At 41.6% G+C, this 21,517-nt stretch overlaps 1 protein-coding gene across 3 annotated transcripts in view; it reads right to left on the reverse strand.

Moving 5' to 3' along the window:
• Positions 1-21,517, reverse strand: part of SMYD3 (SET and MYND domain containing 3) — a 451,319-nt gene that overhangs the window by 70,220 nt on the left and 359,582 nt on the right. The gene's annotated exons all lie outside the window — the stretch shown is intronic.

Below are 21,517 nucleotides of genomic sequence, written 5' to 3' on the forward strand. Positions count from 1 at the left end.
AATTGCCTTCAGCAGGGTCAGAAGCCTGAAGAAGAACAGAGAAGGTGTGCAAAAATCTAATCAAGCACTTAGTAACCAACATGGTTACCAGGCATCATAGGATTACCTTTGTTAAAAACTCTGTAAGACATACCCATTCAGAACTGCATGATTTTCTTATCCCACTGCACCTTATTTAAGTTAAATTCAGAACACAGAATAACAGAATCACCAAGGTTGGAAGAGACGTCAAAGATCACCAAGTCCAACCTGTCACCACAGACCTCATGATGAAACCATGGCACCAAGTGCCACATCCAATCCCCTCTTGAACACCTCCAGGGATGGTGTCTCCACCACCTCCCTGGGCAGCCCATTCCAATAGCGAACGACTCTCTCAGTGAAGAACTTTCTCCTCACCTCAAGCCTAAACTTCCCCTGGCACAGCTTCAGACTGTGTCCTCTAAGAACAGAAAATATCTGCAAGATACTAAAAATATCTGTGAAATTTGAGGTCTAAAGAGCTACTTCGAAAAAGAAAAATTCTTTTAAGCTGTCTTTTCCCAGTGGCCCAACTATAATTCTCAGAATTTCTGTAGCAGATTGCAAGCCTTACAACTAAAGCCTCAAAAACATGGGGGCTGGGACAGATCTGTAAGCGAAAGAAAAACCAACAACTATACACCAAGTTACAGGTCAATGACTGATGTATCATTAGGGCTCACTTCACACACAGTGGGATTGATGGATAAATCTGGCTAAAATGTTCATTGACACAGGATTAATCTTTCTTGTGCAGTCTTTTGTGTTGCTTTCCATTGTCTTCTAACATTTTGTTAATACCACAAAGAAGTACAAGGTTGGGGTTTCCTCTAACCTTTACACTAGTACCCAGGGTTAAGTCAACACTGGCTTAATATCCAGGTAGAGAATAGGGAGTGTCTGTTGGATCAATAATCTCCCAGCCCTCTCTGGATTTATGGTCTTTATCCCTTGAGGGAGTTGGGCAGGATGCCCAGCTCTGGGAAGGACTGAAGTCACAGGTTTCAATGACATAATTTTTGTGTTCTCAAGATGAGGTATTTTGGGGATCGGTTGGCTAGTTGGGCCTTTTACATCTCTACTGTTCTTTATCAGATTTCCATACACTGAAGAAATCCTGTCCTTTCCTAAACACTCTAGTTCAAGACATGGAGGCTGCTTCTAAATAGGCAGCTAAGCAGTGGCTGCAAAACAACCAGGGGGGTTTGTCACTGAGAACACTTCTGCCTTCCAACCTAATAAGCCATGCAAGTCACAAAAAAAAGCAAAGAAGCAAAAAGAGAAAGAATAGTTTATGCAACCGCTTTTTATCCACATTAGCAAGCAAATGGAATGATAAATACCTATGTTATTATTCTGTGTCAAATGATAATTTAATTACCTTTTACTCAAAAATGCCCAGAAAGTTCCTATTCTTGTTTTTGCAGTTAGGAACTAGGCAGAAGTTCTACCTTCAAACCATAACAGCAGCTGAAACTGGCATGCTTTACAATTTAGCTTTTTGTATACACAGGTGCACTGGAGAAAACTGAGAGTAGAAGTGTTGCAGGCTCATGGGGATAGTAGAAAAGACAGCTGTAACACATGTTTTTCTATTGTAAGAACACAACCTCACAGAATCACGGAATGTTAGAGGTTAGAAGGAACCTCAAGAGATCATCAGGTCCAACCCCCTTGCCAAAAGCAGGATCACTTAGGGGAACCTGCACAGGAAAGCATCCAGGTGGGTTTTGAAAGTCTCCAGAGAAGGAGACTCTGCAATCTCTCTGAGCAGCCTGTTCCAGTGCTCCGTCACCCTCACTGTAAAGAAGTTTCTCCTCATGTTGAAGTGAAATCTATGTACAAGTTTGTATCCATTGTTCCTTGCCTTATTATTGCGCACCACCAAAAAGAGCTTGGCCCCATACACTTGACACCCACCCCTCAGGTATTTATAGACATTGAGCAGATCCCTTCTTCTCAAGACTGAACAGCCCCACGTCTCTCAGTCTGTCTTTGTAGGGCAGATGCTCAAGTCCCATAATCATCCTCATGGCTCTCTGATGGACTCTCTTCAGCAGATCCCTATCTCTCTTGAATGGGGGAGCTCAAAACTGGACACAGTATTCCAGGTGTGGTTTCACAAGGACAGAGAAGAGGGGAAGAAGAGCCTCCCTCGACCTTCTGGACACACTCGGCACACTGCAGGCTCATGTTCAGCCTACCATCAACCAGCACCCCCAGGTCCCTCTCTATCTGGCCGCTCTCCAGCCACTCTGACCCTAGCCTATAGCACTGCATACGGTTGTTGTGGCCAATGTGCAAAACCCGGCACTTGGATGTGTTAAATCTCATGCCATTGGATTCTGCCCATGTGTCCAGCCTGTCGAGGTCCCTCTGCAGAGCCTCTCAACCCTCCAGCAGATCAACTCCTGCCCCCAGCTTGGTGTCGTCAGCAAATTTACTGATGATGGACTCAATGCCTTCATCCAGATCATCAATAAAGATGTTAAAGAGCATGGGGCCCAGCACTGATCCCTGGGGCACACCACTAGTGACTGGCCGCCAGCTGGATGTGGCACCATTCACCACCACTCTCTGGGCTTGGCTATCCAGCCAGTTCCTAACCCAGCACAGAGTGTAGTGGTCCAAGCCATGAGCTGACAGCTTAGACAGCAGTTTGCTGTGGGGGACGGTGTCAAAGGCCTTGCTGAAGTCCAGGTAGACCACATCCACAGGCCTCCCCACATCCACCAGGCAGGTCACCTGATCATAGAAGGAGATCAGGTTGGAGAGGCAGGACCTGCCCTTCCTAAATCCATGTTGGCTGGACCTAAGCCCTAGGCCATCCTTCAGGTGTGCAGTTATTGCTGCCAGGGTAATCTGCTCCATCACTTTCCCTGGCACTGAGGTCAGGCTGACTGGCCTGTAGTTTCCGGGTTCCTCCATCCGACCCTTCTTGTGGATGGGGACCACATTGGCCAGTTTCCAGTCATCTGGGACCTCACCTGTGAGCCAGGACTGCTGAAAAATGATGGAGAGTGGCTTAACCAGTTCATCTGCCAGCTCTCTCAGCACCCTAGGATGGATCCCATCTGGTCCCATGGACTTGTGGGGATCCAAGTGGCTGAGCAGGTCTCTAACTACTTCCTCCTGGATCACAAGGGAACGATATTGCTCCCTGACTCCTTCTGCCAGCTCTGCAGGCCAGCTGTCTGGAAGACGTTCTGTCCTGCTAGTAAAAATTGAGGCAAAGAAGGTGTTAAGTATCTCTGCCTTTTCCTCATCCTTTGATACAACATTTCTCTCCATGTCAACCAAGGAGTGGAGGTTGTCCTTTCCCTTCCTCTTGCTATTAATATATTTATAAAAGGACTTTTTGTTGTCCTTCACAGTAGAGGCCAGTTTAAGCTCCAAATGTGCTTTTGCCTCCTTAATTTTCTTCCTACAAGACCTAGCAACATCCTTAATTTTTTCATGGGTTGCCTCCCCTCTCTTCCAAAGGTGATACACCCTCTTTTTTTCCCTTAGTTCTATTAAAAGTTCATTAACCATGCAGGCTGGCCATCTGCCCCAGCGGCTCATCTTCCGGCACATTGGCACAGCCTGTCCCTGCACCTTCAACAATTCTTCCTTGAAGTAGGTCCAGCTCTCCTGGACCCCTTTGTTTTTAAGGGCTGTTTTCCACGGAACCTTCTGAGTTAGTTCCTTGAGTAACTTGAAGTCCGCCCTCCGGAAATCCAGAGTGGAGGTCTTCTTGCTACCCCTCTTAGTTTGACCAAATAATGAGAATTCAATTATCTCGTGGTCACTGGCCCCTAAACACCCTCTGACCACTACATCACCCACCAGCCCTTCCCTATTGGTGAAGAGGAGGTCAAGCATAGCCTTGCCCTGGTAGGCTCTCGCAGCACCTGGGACAAGAAGCTGTCCTCCACACACTCTAAGAACCTCCTAGACCGTCTCCTCTCTGCTGTGTTGAGATCCTAGCAGATATCAGGCAGGTTGAAGTCGTCCATGAGAACAAGGTCCCCTCACTACTCTTAATAACACAGGAACAATGCATTGGGTGCAAAAGCTTCACTGGATGTGCTTGCCAAACTCAGAATCTAGGGTGAAAGGACAGATTCTGTGTCTTATTTTGAGCACTTATTCTGGATGGAAGGTGGTTCCAGTGCCTCCTTTCCACTTACTCCAAGCATGTGTAGGGGGAAGCTTGTTCATTTAAAGGTGAGTTAAGATGAAACAGCAACATTTCAGTTCCATCTCTTCCTTTTTCCAACACCATGGGAGGTGCTCCTAAAGCTTTCTTGATAACACTGAAGCTTTCTGGAAATCTCCATGGATCACCTATCCCTGACTGCTTAGATCTGTCCTTCTGATCCTTTAGATGGAACACCTTCCAGTTATAGTTGGTTCTAGGGAAACAAGCTATAAGCTAAGGTCCTCACACCTGACACCTCTCAAAGGGAGGACACCGCACACCTTCACATCTTTTTTAATTTAGTTTTAGGGTACATAAAACATGAGGTCTGTGGTTTATAGAGGACCACAGCTTCAGCTGAAGATTTCACTCACCTTCACTAGTTCCTGCAATCGTCAGGAAAGTAAAAGTCTTAATAAATAAGCTTACCCCTGAAAAGTTTGACAAGCTATGCCTTGAACTTCTCAATGTGGGTGTAGAATGTGACCCCTAAAAGGGGTCATACTGCTTGTCACAGACAAAACCTTTGAAGAGCCAAAGTATAACTCAGTGTTCGCTTGACTATGTCTGCGACTGGCAGAAGCACCCAACTTTGATGGCCCATCAGCAGAGTCATGCAGGACAGAAGCAGAGTACAACACTGAGATGCCTCCTAATACCTACTTTAAGAACTACGAGTAGCACAATGATCAGTACACAGGGCCCTGTAGTGGTTCAAGATTTACATCTGATCTATGAAGTTACACAAGCTCTGCTGCCCTGTCCTTTGAAAAATAATGCCAGCTCCATACCAGTTCACCTGTCTTTTACAACCCACTGTGACCCTTTGAGGCGGTGCCTTTAACAAAGGGACACCATAGCCGAATGTTTTATAAACAAGACAGGTCTAAACTAATTTCATTGGTGGATTGGTAGAAAGCAACTTTGATTCCCAGTGAGACTAGTCTCAGTCTTGCATTCTTCCCCCCTCCTTCCCGCAGCTCACAGCTTCTGGGCTTTTGGCCAGACTGACCTTGGAACAGATAAGGCCTCTGCTAACACACTTGCTCTAACCATATAACTGCCTTTAATTAAAAATTGCTCTTTTTCTCTCTTTCTAACCCTCTCTGGGGAAAAAGGGGAGAGAAGGGGGTACAGGGGGAAACCCTTCCTCCTGGCAGGGGAGGGGAATCTCATTCTGTGTTACTTTGTTGTATGTTTCTGTGTATATGTTGTAAATATTGTAAATTTTGTATATAAACCTGCATTCCCTAAACTGCATTGTAAATACAGCACACAATCCCTCTGCTAATCTGGCTGTAGTTTTTTTCCTTTCAATTTTTTTTTCTTCCCTTCACTTTACAGGGGGGGAGAAGGCCTGGCCTTCCCCCCAACCCTCAACACCCACATAAGTGGAACTGTCAGAAGAGAGGACCTTGTATTTTCAGTCATATGGCCCTGAAGAGAGTGGATGTGACACATGGTAATTCCAAAGCTACTCTGTCTGCAGACAAAAACATCATTGTGTTCCCTCTGAGGTTACTGTGAGGGTGTGAACCTGGCTTTGGAATAAATTGAATGAGCACTTGTTATTTTTGAGTTCTGAAAGTAAAATAAAGACATATGCAGTTGGATGCCACATTGCAACCGTGCAGTGCATAGCTCAGTGTTAGACAGGTTGCATTACATCATATAATCAATAACAGCTCTTCATGGATTACTGACTCTGGTGTCTGGGAGTACATAAGAACTGTACAGGCTAGTAGTACTATAAATTGTATAGGTATTGGAAATTCACACCATTGATGTTCACACCATTCATGTTTAAGTGCTCCACTTAGGTATTCAAATTGAGAAGAAGGTTTCCCCAGATCCTGTGTACAATGAGTGGAAAAACCCAAGCACCTTCACATAGCGGCAGGAATAACCTTCCCCTAACATTATCCAGCTTAGTTAGATGTTACAATATTTACTCAAAAACTTAAAAAGGTACCTCAAAAACAACCCTGGGAAACTTATTAAAATTAGATGCTTTTTAAAAAAGCAAATATTAAGATCAGCAACTGTTTTCAAAAGTATGTTTAATTTAATAAAATGAAATAAAACTAAGTTTATCCCAACAACATCTTAGATTTAACTAAGTCTTAAGGTATATGGTAAGAAAGGAGCAAACAGACAACAATTCTCAACCTTTCCCCTTCCAAGCCCAATATTTGTCAGGCTCACAATTCTGCACACCAAAACCAGTACTTGCATTTGTGTCAGTGCAATTGTGTCAGTACTACACTATCATCCACTGCGATTCCACTTCAGATACTAAATTCTGTCATTCTTTTAGCCATGTATTTTAAACAGCATTCTCAAAGATCACTGCATCTGTACATTGTATGTTAAAGAGGCAATCTCATTAATGTTTTATAGTGAAGCAAACTGACATCAGTCTTCCTACTAACTCCCCTTTTTCTAGATTCAAGGGTCTCATTAGCTCTCTTTCCTAGGGAAGAAAAAAATGTTTTCTATTTCTGTTAACTATTCTGTGATTCAACTGAACAAATGCAGACATTTGGGCTACATTTCTATTTGACAAAGAAAAAGAGGCACTCTCAGGGTTTATTTTTTATTATCCTAAAGGAGGCTTCTAAAATACATCAGATGAATAACAAAGCACGTCCATTGTTCTCCCCTTTATCCATATAGAAAGCTGACATTTACACTGTAGCTGTCTGAGCTTTAGTGATATAAATCATAGCTGTGTGTCTCCATGTCACATGTGGAACGTGTTCTACCCTTGCAGTGGTGGCACATTTTATTTTAATAAGTCTAATTTAACAAGCAATTAAATTAGTTACTCTGTACTAGTTATCTGTCTTTGTAAATGTTTATTATTCTTTTAGTCTTTGTCATCCACAAGTTTTACTGGCAATGACGTTGCTATTACTTCCAATTCATTCATGAAAATGATGGCTACTGTAGAAACAGGGTTATTACGGACACACCCTGAAACTACTTGGTAAGTCCTATGTATAGCTGATGATTATAGTGATTTAATGTTTTAAATGTGCTGTCAGAACAATCTTCAGACTGTGCAGTATACATATTTAAAGCATATATGTATAAATTTCTATAGTAAGACCAAGAAAAGCTCAGAGCTTTCATTTGGCTCAAACACAGCAGCCCAACTGAATGCTTAAAGACCAATAATGTTCACAGGTCAAATGTTATTATCAGAGCTTTTCTGGTTGACAAGCATTCTTTGTAATAAAAATCGAAGCCAATAATATTATGGGTAGTATTTCCTCACTTAAAAAGCAGTGTACAAGGATGCTAGGCTACTTAACAAGAAAGTATCTAAAGAGATCTGACAAAATATAAACAATACTCCAGGCGAAGCAGGTAAACATCACTACAGCATCTTGCCTGGAGTTGGAGACTCCTCAGAGGAAAGGTACATGTATTTAACACAAGTAATTAGGACATTAGGGAAAAAAATGTCACAGGAAGAGTGGTCAGGCATTGGAATGTGCTGCCCAGGGGGTGGTTGAGTCACCAACCCTGGATGTGTTTAAAGGTTGTTTAGACGTGGTTCTTGGGGATATGGTTTAGGGGTGAACTCTGCAGAGTAGGGTTATCAGTTGGACTTTGTGATCTTGAGGGTCTTCTCCAACCTGAATGTTTCTGTGATTCTGTGAAGTAACATTTACTCAAGTGTTGATCATTATGGCTGCTGACCAAATAATTTCCCATCCTCATTTTCAGACTAGGACCCTCAAATGCTACTACTCCTTTTGATGAAAGAGGAGTCATCACAACACAAAAGCTATCCCACTTATATTCATTGACCTTTCTCCACTCTGTTTTACAAAATCTTTGTGCCACACACAGCTTGGCAGCTGGGGATGATTAGCATTTTGCTGTCTCAAGAACCCAAGACCTACTCCCAGACAAAATGATGGCAGCTGGGGCTTATTCTGAATGCAATAGGGCAACCATAGACACAATTCTCTGTCTGTGACAGCACAGCCTTTATAAACCTCCTAATTTCAAGAATTTAGAGCTGACTGCAAAATTCCCATCCAGCTGTATAGGTTACAAGCTGAAATAAAAATTGACTGGACCACGGGAAGAGCAAAAAATAGATCATCACTATTTATCAGCTGATAAAAGCCAGAGGATGGGAGAAAGGGAGGAAAAGCAAAGTACTTACAGCTTAGCATCAGAGAAATAGGGCCTTATGCCAGACCACCCAAAAATTCCTGGCACGTTTGTGATTCCACAGTAATTTCCAGTATCAGTCCAAAAACACCCCATGGGTAATTCCGTTACCTGAGGAGGGATACTGTTCAGCTTAATCCCTAGCAACTGTGAGGCTGCTATTTCAGACTTAGCCATCACATGTTTTTTAAGGCAATCTCCAGGTCTATCTTACCGAGCAAACTGACAGCTATAAAGCAAATCTGCTTTATTCCTTAATTCTGCAACCTGTGGAGACACAGAATGCCACTGAAGACATTTAGTGGCTCAAAAGAGATATGTAGGTTCAAAATCCTCAGCATATTTAGGTATTCACAATGCACAATCCAATTCATATTCATCAGTGCATTGAAATATGTACTTAAGTTTAATGCATGCATAAATCCCATTAAAGTTAATATTTATGTGAATTTCTAACCACTTCACTAAGTAGAGGTATAGTTACTTGTGTATCAAAGTTCAATTTATGCTCCAGTGATTTGAAGAATTTGTGTCCATTAAATTATTGGTCCTAAGTGAAGATATACTGACATGAAGTTAGATGTTTATTTTTAACACTAATATAAAAACATAATATATAAACACTAATGTAAAAGCCTTAATATAATAAAGCACAAAATATCAAATGCTAGCTATAGTAATTACCTTTTTTTATATGTATACTGCAATATAAAATAATATTTATTGCAAAGTACTTTCCTGAATGAATGGCTATGTAACACAGGGAGTTTAGGGTTTAGAAAAGCACATGTAGAATGGTTAAGGTCATACACAGTTGGTCAATCTAATCTATACCTTAAAATACTCTCAGAAGTGAAAGTGGCAGTTCCTAGAGTGCTGATAAAAACTGACTGCCTAACTCATTAGCAAGTTGCTTGAATATTCAGCATGAGTGCTCAAAAGCACACTGACCAGTCTCACAGCTTTTTAAAGTCATGAATAAAAAAAAAGGTTTAATTCATTTTGTCCAAACCATAGTTCTCAAGAGAACACAGTACCTGGAGTTGTCTCCTCTGGAATTTTGCCAACAAATTTGATCATCCCCTATCATAATCAAAGGAGATGTATGAAAATACCTTCAAAAGGTCTTGTACAGTGTTTTAGTCACTTCAAGAACTTCACCTTTGGAGGGTGATTAGTGACTATCCTCTAACTAGCACCAATTTAAACCAGTAGGAGTCCCAGGATTTAATGGAAGCAGACAGTAGCAGTCCACAAGCAAATGAGTGCTTAAAAAATCCCTGTTTCCAGTAGCTTTCTAGTTCTCTATTATTCTGATTCAGTAATACAGACATTTTAGTTACGGTCACATCTCAAAGAGAGAAAAGTACATTCTCATAATGTCAGGGGAACTATTATAAGACCCTTGAATATTTCTTAGGGACTTTATTTACCATTTGAATAGCTATCATGGAGCTGGGTCCTGTTGACTGACATTGTTACAAGTTTTTATGTCTCAGCAATCAATGGTGATGGGCCAAGGTGAGTCAAAGCAGGAGATGTCCAGATCACAAAACATCTACTGCAAGTTAAATATCTTGAGTCACACAAGAGTGACTATTTATGGAGCCTCATGAAACCAAGTTTTTTTAGTGATACATAATCTGTACTGGATTTCCAATTTTCCAAAACATTTGATGGTACTAGTAATCTACTTTTCTGTCTCCTGATAAATACTCTCCACTGGTATTTCATTCATTGCTTAAAACTCTCCTACAATATTTTTCCCAGTCAGGTGGATGAGTGGGACAAGTCTTGACCCCAACTTTCTTAACCTTGCAGGTGAGGGGTTGAATTATTAGGCAGTAGCTAACCACACCAAATTCTTTCAAAACCCAGGACTTTGTGTACAGGAATAATGCAAACAGCATAAAATTGTACAATTGACATACTTTGTGACTAAAAATTTAGTTGTCTGGTTATTGCTGAAGGAAGTGCAGAAACTTTAGTTTATATCCAGCACTTACTAGCAATAATAGAAATACTCATGGCTTATATTTTCTAAAGCAATATGATGTAGCAACATATTTTTCTTAATGACTGTGGTCAGATAACTCTTGGGCAGAGTTGTGATACAATGTGTTAATAGGCTCCCCAATTAAAATCATTTTTTGTAGTGTGATTGACAGCTTTCATACAATTCAATGAGTGGAAAATAACAGGACATCCTGCAGCAGGTCAACAAATTACACAGTCCTCTGCCACATGTAACTCATGTGGCTGAACTAAATTCAGTCTTTTCAAGTCTGCTGGCTTTCACACAAAAAGTTCCTATTCCTAAGTAAAATTTGGAAATACAAAATTTATAAATACAGCTTTTGTTACTGCAGTGTTGTGATACTAATTAAATTAATGGCAAGAAATTGATATGGTACATTGCTTGCCATAGCATTTTTCAGTCCAAAGCATCCAGTCTGCAGTTTCACAGTCTCAAAAGTGATAGACTTCCTTGCTATTCAAATGAGCTCATACTTGCTTTAATAGACCTCAGAGGACATTAGTTAAGGACTGGAATTGATTTAGGCACTGAAGAGTCTGATTCTGTCTAGTTTCCTACAAATTCAGCCAAAGACCCAAAGTCAGAACACTGTGAAAGAGAAAATAGAATGAAATCATGATACCTGATGACCTTGCCACAGGGTTGTAAAGCAATTAATCAGTGAATCAATCTTTGAAAACTAAAATAAAAAATAAAATTTAGCTTCCAAAGACTGTCTAAAACTTCAGAGACACCCAACAGGAAAACCATCTTTCTTCATTTAAGTAAGAAGATTACAGTGAAAGATGTACTTCCACAATGTGGTATGGGAAATAATAGCAGAGTGAATCTTTGTAGTAAGTTTCATATTTGTTACTTGTATAATGGACATTTCAATATCTATTTTATGGAGGGAGATATGAAACAGTGCTGCACATTACTTACCAAGGATCACAAAAGATAGCAACCACCACCATGCACTGCATATGTAATATATTGCTCACTGAAAAGCTATAATATCTTTACATTTGCCAGTGTGTTCCATGAATGCACCTATGTACATACATGTACATGCATACATGTACAAAATTGCTTCTCCCATTAAGATCTGGTTTTGTCAAGTGTAGACACATCTGCTTCAACGTAAAAGTAGCTGCAATGAAATGGATCACAGAATATACTGGTCTTCCTTGCTAGCAACAGGCTAAGGAGATTGTTTCATTCACAGTCTAACAATGATCCAGATTACTAGATCTGGTTTAGTTGAAATTTTTTTCCAGAGGTTGGTTGGTTTGTTGTTTTACTAACCCATTCTATACACACATAAAGTAAACCCATGATCTTCGGGGTTCACTGTTCCCAAGTCTGCTTTACAAAACCACTCTTTATTCCTCTCCTCTGATTGGAATTATCAAAAAACTGGGATGACAGAGCATCAAAGCGATTGTTTTACCAAGCATTTACATCTATTGCATATGTATTACTTCATTCTAGTGACTTACAGGCATTATATGGAGTGCTCAGTTACATCCATCCTTGATGGTGCCTGAAAAAAGAACCCAGCCCCCAGGTGGACAAAAGAAACTTGATCCAGGTGGGCAGAGAGAGACTTGGGTTTTCCCCTTCCCAGGAGGAGGGGTCCCCTGAGTCTATTCCACTCCCCCTTCCTGTCCTGCAAGCCTATACAAAGGGCAGACATCTTTTACTTCTCTCTCTTTCCGTGCTTCACCTGCTCAAGAGGGATCACCTGCTGCTTCTGCTTCCTGAACTGACCATGTGATCAGGGCCAACTTTCCAAGCTGCATGCACTCTTTCTAAAGAACTGAATCCACTTACAACCAAGGGAATACAAGACTATCCAGGCTTCCTATTTATCCTTATCCCTTACCTTTGTGAACCCTCCCTGTTATTGCTGTATATATATATATATATATTTATTTTGTTTTAAAATTATCTCTTTTACTTCCAAACTGATTCCTGACTATTTCTTTCATGAATTTACCTCTCCTCTTCCCTACCTGATTTTGCTTTACCTTACTTTACCAGGAAAGAGTGAAGGAGGAATCTCAATCTGTTACCACTTGGGCTTTTAGACTCTGGGTAAAGCTCAAACCAGCACACATGGACAGCAGTTGATGTCAGAAAAAAATATACTCTAAGAAAGGTAAGATTTTTTAGAACAAATTTCCAGCAAAGAAAAATAAAACAAAAAGAACAATGGCCCAACATAAAAGTGAAAGCATACAGCATACAATCAGGATGGCATTAAAAATCAGAAATGTGGAGTATGAAGAAAGTACATTCAGAGTCTGAAAAGAAAGACATGGGATGCACTGATATGAAAGGAGCATTACAGGAACCACAGCTAAAAAAAAAATATGTTGGTTTTCCATAATGAAAAAGGTTCCTCCAGTAGTTTTGGATCATGTCTTCAACAGGGAATGACAAAATCTTTTGCTGAAATTACCTGAAGATGGACTGCAAAAAATTTTCAGAGATCCTCAAAAAAAAAAGTGTGCTATTTCAAGTTACTTACAAATTTGTTGAAAAAGTATAGAATCCTTTTCCATCTTCTTTTCTTCCTGCATGTTGTTGTGACTTGTAGATGTTACAGATGCTATATTATTATTATTACATTACATTATACATTTAGCTACACTGTTTTCCAGGTTTTTAGGCTGCACAGAGTACAGTTACACAGATACTCTAAAGAGCTGGCAGTCTAGCAGGAGAGAAAACTGAAATGCAGGGAATGAAATTTACAGCATGCCAGCAATGGCTGATGTTATGATCGATCACTGTCTATATTGTTAATACCTTGGTTTGGGTGTTTAAATTAAGTGGTAAAATTAATTCCTTGTCAGAAAGGGATTTAGCTTACTTCCATAGAACTGATGAGAAAAAAGATATTTTCATTATTTTTTTTTCTTTCCTCTTCTTCCTTTTCTCTCCTTCCTTTTCTCTCCTCTTCTTCCTTCTCTCTCCTCTCCTTCCATCTCTCTCCTCTCCTTCCATCTCTCTCCTCTCCTTCCTTTTTCTTTATAATTCATAGTCCATTAGTCAAAATATACACTTGGGAAAGCAAATATCTGGGCTCCTATTTTTACTTAATTTGGTGTAGGAATCTAGAGAAAAAGATACGGTGAACTGTCTGAATCCTGGACTCACCTGCGCCTCACCCACTGTCTAAAGCACCAACAGAGTCATGGGGTCCCCTTACCCTATAGGAAATGATCTGACACCTGGAATAAAATATCATTATTGCTCTCATGCAGATATCATTTTGTTCCCACTGCAGTGAGCAGGGACATCTTTCAATAGATGAGGTTGCTCAGAGCCCCATCCAAATCGGCCTTGAACGGTTCCACAGTTGGGGCATTGCTACTCTGGGCAATCCCTTTCCATGTTTCACTGCCCTCATTGTAAAGAATTTCTTCCATATATGTAGTCTAAATTTATCCTCTTCTAGTTTAAAACCATCACCCCTTGTCCTGTTGCAACAGGCCCTGCTAAAAAGTTTGGTTTTTTTTTTTGTTTTTTTTTTTTTTTAGTACTGAAAGGGAATATTGCTAACCAGGCACCTAAATGTAGCTGCTACAGCTTGAAACAGTGATAAGAACAGACTCCCTTCCCTTGGCTGAAACGTGTTTCTGCTTAAAACATGTAAGAAGATTTACATTTCCTCTTAGATGGCTAAGTCTGAAAGAAATGAGCTTATGCTCCCCTGAGATGAACAGAAAGCCAGACTCCTGGGAGAATGCCACACTCCAAACTCCTTCATTGGCTCCAAATACAAACCTGTTGGACCAAATTGACACAGTTTTCCCTACAAAGAATCTCCTGAACAAGCTTTGAATTCATGCTTCTTTATAAGAACATCAGTATCTTTTCTGTGACCTTCGTAAACCTGTGAGCTCCAGCTGAGTATGCCAAGTCATCACCGGAGCACACTGAGGAAGTTACAACACAACTGTGAGAGGTAAGTTGTCATTATCAAGGTCCATGGGATTGCCCTTTGATGGACAAAAAATGAAACACTGAATGATGGAAGAAGCCAAAAGCCTCAGATGTCATGTAAGAAATGCTAAGAAGCTGAAGAGATGATGCCTTTGTAATAAACAAGAGAGCCCAGAAATTAGAAGCAGTTGCCTTGTTTTTAGTGTCATTCTTGGCACCAGGATAGGAAAAAAACCAACAAACCAACAGACCACAAAACTCCCCAAAAAACAGACCTCTATACTTCACTGTTTGGAAATACATCCCTAGAGGGTAAGATCCTTTGAAAGGGAATGGAAGAGTTTTAGGGTGACTGTTGGATTTCAGGAACCAATCCAGGATTTATGTCACTCTCAAATGTCTTGCCAAAAGGAAGGAACTCTTAATCAGCCCAACACCTATGGCAAGAACCAGTATTGTGTCCCAGTGGGCTATTAATTACTGCCATTGGCTTTTGTAGGCACTGGTTATACTAACACTGGGCTGAAAGTGGAGGTGGGTGCAAAATGACTGCTCTGGCTTGACTTTCTTTCATAGATTGCTTCAAAGACAGTCCTAGTGGCAAATGATGAAAAAAAGGCATGAATGGATGATTTCTAGAATAAACTATTTCAAACTATCTTTTGATATGAAATGGATTAAACCAGCATTTTATTGGCACAAAGTCCTGATATATTTATTTATTTTTAACACTACCTTAGTACTTAGCAGGTACCTTAGAACAATGACTAGAGATACAGATGCTCTTCAGTCTTTGCTTTTATCAAGGAGTTTTATGTTCAGGCAAGCTGTATGAATAGAATTGGTTTCAACAATCCTATTTAATCCTTGTTTCCTAGACTCCTTTTGAACTAGTTTGGTGATCTCTTCTTTCATATAGTATTTGGAAAACTTAGTTAAAATTGCCAAAGCCTGAAAATAAATAAATATTGGATAAACTGGGACAAAAACTTCTGGAACTCAGCTATTTAAATTCAGCAATTTAAAAAAGGCACTTCTTAACATATAATTTTGTATTTCCTTTCTCCTAAATACATGCTCCCTAAGGGAGGGGTAATATTTCTGTACTAACATCACTACAGTGATCTTACATAAAGCCTTTACATACTAATTCAAAACTACAGTCAATAATAATATTTTTCATGTAACAGTGCTCCTGTGACTTAAGCACATGTTCTTCAATGACATTGCTGAAACCAAACATGAAGATCAAAGATGAAAATGTGGAAATTCTATACTTGGTTGTATTCAAGCATCTCTCAGAAACCTCAATGAGGCATATCAACCATGGATATACCCTCCAGCAACAAGTTTTATCAGCTTACTTAGAGGACTATTAACATTCGATCAAATTCCTAAACTTCAGTTGTGTTATTTCCTAGGATAGGAAAAGCCTGTCAAAAACTTCTAGTAGGTTTGGAAACCTTATAAATGAGACAGTAGATGTATGGAAGTGCAATACCAGCTAAAGAATTGCAAGTAACATTTTTATATAGATGTAGATGGTTTGGCTGCTGTTCAAATGACTTAATTTTAAGAGCCCTTGAGGTGGAAACCAGACTTGTGATGCTGTCTATCACAATTCAGGATGCAATGTAAGAACTAAGCAAGCAAAGCAATACAATGATTGAAGGAATAATGTACTTGATGGCATTATGTTATTACTAACTCAGGTAAATATCAAATATTGGCCAAACATAAAAATTATTCAAAAGCATTGCTTTTGACCTTGTGAAAAATAAAGCCTTCCACAATGCAAGTTGCACTAAAATATTAAATTCTGGCTCCAAATGAGAAAGACAACTCATAACAAAGTGATTCTATAAACACAAATCTCCCTGAAATCCTTGGCTGAAAATGCAGAACATGAACTATACTCTGGCTCGTGACTATGGAAAAACTGTTCTCCACTTAAAATGTTTGTCAGCAATGTAATCCCATCTTTAATTATAATTACGGTACGGGGGTTTTATGTGCTGAAATAGTAATACACTGCCAAAAGTTCAGCTTTTAGGAAAGCCCAAATTTCCAAATGACAGTGGAAACTGATCTTAAAATAGAGTAAATAAGAATAGAATAGAATAGAATAGAATAGAATAGAATAGAATAGAATAGAATAGAATAGAATAGAATAGAATAGACCAGGTTGGAAGAGACCTTCAAGATCATCATGTCCAACCTATCATCCAACACCACCTAATCAACTAACCCATGCAACCAAGCACCCTGTCAGCCTCTCCTCATAGGGCTTGTGTTCCAAGCCCCTCACCAACTTTGTTGCCCTTCTCTGGACACGCTCCAGCAAGTCAACATCCTTCCTAAACTGAGGGGCCCAGAACTGGACACAGTACTCAAGATGTGGCCTAACCAGTGCAGTGTACAGGGGCAGTATGACCTCCCTGCTCCTGCTGGCCACACTGTTCTTGATGCAGGCCAGGATGCCATTGGCCCTCCTGGCTGCCTGGGCACACTGCAGGCTCATGTTCATCCTACCATCGACCAGCACCCACAGGTCCCTCTCTGCCTGGCCGCTCTCCAGCCACTCTGACCCCAGCCTATAGCACTGCATGGGGTTGTTGTGGCCAATGTGCAGAGCCCGGCACTTGGATGTGTTAAATCTCATGCCGTTGGATTCTGCCCATCTGTCCAGCCTGTCGAGGTCCCTCTGCAGAGCCTCTCTACCCTCCAGCAGATCAACTCCTGCCCCCAGCTTGGCGTCGTCAGCAAATTTACTGATGATGGACTCAATGCCCTCATCCAGATCATCAATGAAGATGTTAAAGAGGATGGGGCCCAGCACTGATCCCTGGGGGACTCCACTGCTAACTGGCCGCCAGCTGGATGTGGCACCATTCACCACCACTCTCTGGGCTCGGCCCTCCAGCCAGTTCCTAACCGGCCGCAGTGTGCTCCCGTCCAAGCCATGGGCTGACAGCTTGGCCAGGAGTTTGCTATGGGGGCCTTGCTGAGGTCCAGGTAGACTACATCCACAGGCCTCCCCACATCCAGCAGGCGGGTCATCTGATCATAGAAGGAGATCAGGTTGGTCAGGCAGGACCTGCCCTTCTTAAATCCATGCTGGCTGGGCCTGATCCCTTGGCCATCCTCTAAGCGCTGTGTGATTGCACTCAGGATGACCTGTTCCATGATCTTGCCTGGCACTGAGGTCAGGCTGACAGGCCTATAATTCCCTGGCTCATCCAAACAGCCCTTCTTGTGGATGGGCACAACGTTGGCCAGGTTCCAGTCATCTGGGACATCTCCAGTGAGCCAGGACTGCTGGAAAATGATGGAGAGTGGCTTGGCCAGCTCATCTGCCAGCTCTCTCAGCACCCTAGGATGGATCCCATCTGGTCCCAGGGACTTGTGGGGATCCAAGCGGCTGAGCAGATCACCAACTACCCCATTCTGGAACGGAGGAAAACTATGCTGCTCCCTGGCTCCTTCTGCCAGCTCTGTAGGCCAGCTGTCTGGAAGACGTTCTGTCCTGCTAGTAAAAATTGAGGCAAAGAAGGTGTTAAGTATCTCTGCCTTTTCCTCATCCTTTGATACAATGTGGAGTGGAGGTTGTCCTTGCCCTTCCTCTTGCTGTTAATGTATTTATAAAAGGACTTTTTGTTGTCCTTCACAGTAGAGGCCAGTCTAAGCTCCAAATGCGCTTTTGCCTCCCTAATTTTCTTCCTACAAGACCTAGCAACATTTTTCATGGGTTGCCTCACCTTTCTTCCAAAGATGATACATCCTCTTTTTTTCCCTTAGTTCTATTAAAAGTTCATTAACCATCCAGGCTGGCCCTCTGCCCCAGCACATTGGCACAGCCTGTCCCTGCGCCTTCAACAATTCTTCCTTGAAGTAGGTCCAGCTCTCCTGGACCCCTTTGTTTTTAAGGGTTTATCCCAAGGAACTCACTGAATTAGTTCCTTGAGTAGCCTGAAGTCCGCCCTCCAGAAGTCCAGAGTGGAGGTCTTCTTGCTACCCCTCTTAGCTTGACCAAATACTGAGAATTCAATTATCTCATGGTCACTGGCCCCTAAGCGCCCTCTGACCACCACATCACCCACCACCCCTTCCCTATTGGTGAAGAGGAGGTCAAGCATAGCCTTACCCCTGGTAGGCTCACGCAGCACCTGGGATAAGAAGCTGTCCTCCATGCATTCTAAGAACTTCCTAGATTGCCTCTTCTCTGCTATGTTAAGATCCCAGCAGATATCAGGCAGGTTGAAGTCGCCCATGAGAACAAGGTCAGGCGATCTTGAGACAGCCTTAAGTTGCCTATAGAATGACTCATCAATATCTTCCTCCTGGTTTGGTGGTCTATAACAGACTCCAACCAGGATGTCAGCCCTGTTGGCCTTCCCTCTAATTCTCACCCACAGGCACTCAACCTGATGGTCCCTGATCTCCAGCTCAATGGCATCTAGTGCCTTCCTGATGTAAAGGTCCACCCCTCCACCCCTTCTTCCTTGCCTGACTCTCCTGAAGAGCCTGTAGCCGTCAATTGCAGCGCTCCAGTCATGTGAGTCGTCCCACCACGTCTCTGTGATGGCAACTACATGTATAAAGCTGTCAGAGAGAAAATTAACTGAAGACATTATGGTAGAAATAACATATTGACAGGAAGTATTCTATAAGTGACTTTTAGAAAGACATGTTTTTTTTTCCTGCTTTAGTTACTGTTTTGTATTTTTTCCCCAATGTGGGTCAAAATCAATTAAAAGTATGGCTTAGATTTTTAGCAAGTGCCATTTAGTTTGTCCACAACTGTACCACCAAAATGTTCACCTTAATATTATCTTAACAAGTTTATGCTGATGTGTTAGCACTTGCTACTCTTCCCTTGTCAATCAAAATGCAGCTGAATTTGAGGCCCAGGCACCAAATATTATTTGAGATTCACAGGTCCAGATAATTGCCACGGTTTGTCTCTGTATTTTTGTCATTCTTGACGACAGCTACACAACTGGATTATTCTATGGTTGTACTCACAGTTGGATGAACAGCTAAAAAAATGCTGTATAGCAAGCAAGGCTTCAATTTGAAGTCCCTTCATGAGTTGTCATCAGTGAGAAACATTTAGTCTCATGAAACGCAATACAATTCTGACTTCACAGCCATGGACCTCTCCATTCAGTCAAGGGCTGCGCCTGCTCACTCTGACTGTGCCAGTGTACATCAGCTGAGGTTGATGTGTTACAACTTCAACAGTGTCTCTGTAGTTGGGCTGCAGCCAGTTGCAGTATACTTGAAAATGCAGCCTTTGCCATATTACACTCTCAGATCTAGACAATTGTACAAGTGATCTGTATATACCTAGGCAGTAGTTAGGGAAGATTCTTATGCTGTATGAAGTTGCAGTATCTAGTCACAAAGACCAAGTGGCTGTGAATTTTAAAGCTGTTGCTGGTTTCAGAGTGAATTTTGCTGTTTTATACAGTTGTGACATGAAACATTAGAGTAAGTGAGAAATAAAGAACATTTCTTCATAGATAAGTTTTCTCTTAAATCCTAGTTCACCAGAGACCTGAAATACCAGAAAAAGCCCTTGCAGAATCATGTAACCTAGAATGGCAAAAGAGCACTTGAACACATTACTCTTGCTTCTATGTGACATTCTAGTATGATGTAACCACTATCTGAGTTTAATCAATTTCAGCAGAAATAACACTGAAGAAACAGTGACTGTGGCAGTAGCCAGAGACAAATGCTTGAAGTGATTTGCATAAACAAATATTACTGGTAATCTGGATGTTAGTGCGCTGAAATTATCTTGTGGCAACTGCACTCTGCTATCCATGACAGCTAGTGATTCTTGATTTTATGTTTATATATACTTCATGGAGCAGTATAATTTATGGCACCCAACTTTACCTGCCTCACTGTCAGCATTTACTTGAAGGGAATCCTTTAATGTCATAGTATCATAGTATCATAGTATCATAGTATCATTCAGGGTTGGAAGGGACCACAAGGATCATCTAGTTCCAACCCCCCTGCCATGGGCAGGGACACCCCACACTAGATCAGGCTGGCCAGAGACATCAGTTGCTCGCCCCTCATCTATTAATTTTGTCACCTGCTCATAGAAGGCCACCAGGGTGGTCAGGCAGGATTTGCCCTTGGTGAAGCCATGCTGACTGCTCCCAATCACCTCTTCACTATTCTTCTGAGCCAGTAGTGCCTCCAGGAGGATCTGCTCCATGATCTTTCTGGGCACAGAGGTAAGACCGACTGGCCTGTAGTTCCCTGGTTCCTCCGTCTTACCCTTTTTGAAAATGGGGGTAATGTTTCCCCTTTTCCAGTCTGTGGGGACCTCCCCAGACTGCCATGACTTTTGGAAGATAATAGAGTGGGGTTTAGCAACCTCCTCTGCCCGTTCTCTCAGTACCCGTAGGTGTAACCCGTCGGGTCCCATGGACTTGAACACTTTCAGGCTCTTCAGGTGATCACGGACCTGATCTTCACTTACAATGGGCAGTTCTTCCTCCCCGTCCCTGGCATTGTCTTCCATAACATCAGGAGTGTGGCTAGAGGCCCTTGCAGTGAAGACTGAGGTAAAGAAGTTATTAAGTACCTCAGCCTTTTCCTCATCACTTGTGACCATTTCACCATTTTCCTTTCTGAGGGGGCCCACACCTTCCCTAGTCTTCTTCTTCCCATTAATATACCTGTAGAAGCTCTTAGTGTTCCCTTTAATCTCCCTGGCTAGATTCAATTCGAACTCTGCTTTGGCTTTCCTAACCAAGACTCTTGCTGCTCGGGCAGCTTCCTTATATACCCCCTGTTCTACCTGTCCTTCCCTCCACTGCCTGTAGAGTTTCTTTTTAAGTAATAGTGTGTCCAGTAGCTCCTTGCTCATCCAGGCAGGCCTCCTAGAATGTCATCTTAGATTTCTACTGCAAGACAGTATGAATGTGATGTTTGTCTTTTCTTTGGGTATGGAGTGAAGCTAAAAACTGGCTTATATTAGGTGCCTAACTAAAGTTAGAAGTTAGTGTCATTTTGTAGGCTAAATCTGTTATTTGCTCATGCATGTGTCCCTGAGGTTAAATACGATTTTTTTGTAATTACATTTTTTTACATAACACTAAGATACCACATAGCAATGGGAA

This window comes from Melanerpes formicivorus, unplaced genomic scaffold (genome assembly GCF_026170545.1).
Source record: "Melanerpes formicivorus ecotype bairdi unplaced genomic scaffold, bMelFor1.0.p_v2 SCAF_2, whole genome shotgun sequence".
Lineage (NCBI taxonomy): Eukaryota > Metazoa > Chordata > Aves > Piciformes > Picidae > Melanerpes > Melanerpes formicivorus.